The 1,426-nt window shown below is 38.5% G+C and overlaps 1 non-coding gene across 1 annotated transcript; it reads left to right on the top strand.

Annotated features, from left to right (window-relative positions):
- Positions 1 to 214: 214 nt before the first annotated feature.
- On the top strand, positions 215 to 321 carry LOC125498027 (small nucleolar RNA R71). Its single transcript, XR_007274798.1, has one exon. It is a non-coding gene; the product is annotated as a small nucleolar RNA R71 (small nucleolar RNA).
- The last annotated feature ends 1,105 nt before the right edge of the window (positions 322 to 1,426 follow it).

The raw sequence follows: 1,426 nt of genomic DNA, 5'->3' as shown, positions 1-1,426 counted from the left end.
ACTTGTGAAGACAATAGGGAATATGCATCAGCATCCATCTTTTTCTTTGTAATAGTCCTAGAAGAACTATGATCATTTGCTGCTAAGTTGGCCTGAAAATTGTACCCTTTATCCACCTCTTTATCTAGGAAAACACCCCCTATAGATGTCAATTGTACTCTTGATATGGGGTTGGAGACCATTGTAGAATGCTTGGGTGATGAACAACTTGTCAATATTGTGGTGTGGGCATTCTCTCTGCAGGTCCTTGAACCTATTCCGTGCTTCCTTCAACGTATCATCAAGATCCTGTTGGAAGGTAGCAAGCTTGTTTCTGATTTCTGTAGTCTTGGTAGGAGGGTAGTCTTCTTTCAGGAATGCTTCAGAAATAACACTTCATTCAGTTGCTGTAACATCATTCAACCATTTTTGAGCTTTGTCTTTCAAAGAGAACTCAAATACCATGACCTTCAACTGATCAGGAGTGACCTCTTGATGCTTAACGGTACGACAGAGTTATTGAAACCGTTGTAAATGATTTGCAGGGTCTTCAGATGGATGCCCTCCAAAATGAATCTGTTGGATCATATGAATGAGGGCGAGCTTGATCTCAAAGTTGGCTGCTTTTATGTCGGGCATAGTAGAACCTATAGGAACGTTGTTAGGGGAAGGTACCTCATAAGACTTCAATGACTTAGGAGGCATGATCGATTATGATGGTTCTTCCGTGGATTTTCCCTGATTTTCTTTTGTTTCGTCTTTAGTTGCCAGAGGGTTTTCTCAAAATCAGTATCAGCTTGAACTAGAGTAACTATTCTCTTAACCCTGGGCATAAAAGAGACAAAGAAAAAAAATGCAGTCAGATTGCCTCAATTGGAACTTGAAGTTCTAATGAGACAGTAAGAATAGTTCAAATAATTAATCAAAGAGCTATAGAACCAGCCGTCTCCCCGGGTAAAAAAATACCGCAAGTGCATAGTGTCTGTTAGTTGTTAGCAGATACTACCAATTACGGGTTGATCCACAGGGAGAGGAATTCTATAGTTTAATGCTCAATTACATAACTATTTAGAGAGAAAAGTTGTTGAATTATGATTAATAACTATTCTAAAGTAAACTAGATCACATGTGATGGAGATTTATCAAATAATTAAAGGTCTAGGGTATTCGATCGGTCCACCATGCTTATACCAATCAGGGGGATTCAGAAAACTAATAATACTTTGGTATAGGGTCGAGCAATTAGAGTAGGCGCTAATCCTTGGTCGGGTCATAATACTCTCAAGGCAACATATGTAGGATGGTCACATCACATAATCAGACTCGCTAGTTTGTTCTAAGCCTCTAAAAGTAAGATCTTGGTCAATACAAACGATTATTAGCCAGAAAAGATTCATGAAATCGTACACTAACATAAATCGCAGATTAAAATGAATCACACTAGAAT

This window comes from Beta vulgaris, chromosome 5, assembly GCF_026745355.1.
Source record: "Beta vulgaris subsp. vulgaris cultivar EL10 chromosome 5, EL10.2, whole genome shotgun sequence".
Lineage (NCBI taxonomy): Eukaryota > Viridiplantae > Streptophyta > Magnoliopsida > Caryophyllales > Amaranthaceae > Beta > Beta vulgaris.
Note: the sequence above shows the minus strand (reverse complement) of the source record. Positions and strands in the feature narration are given on the sequence as shown.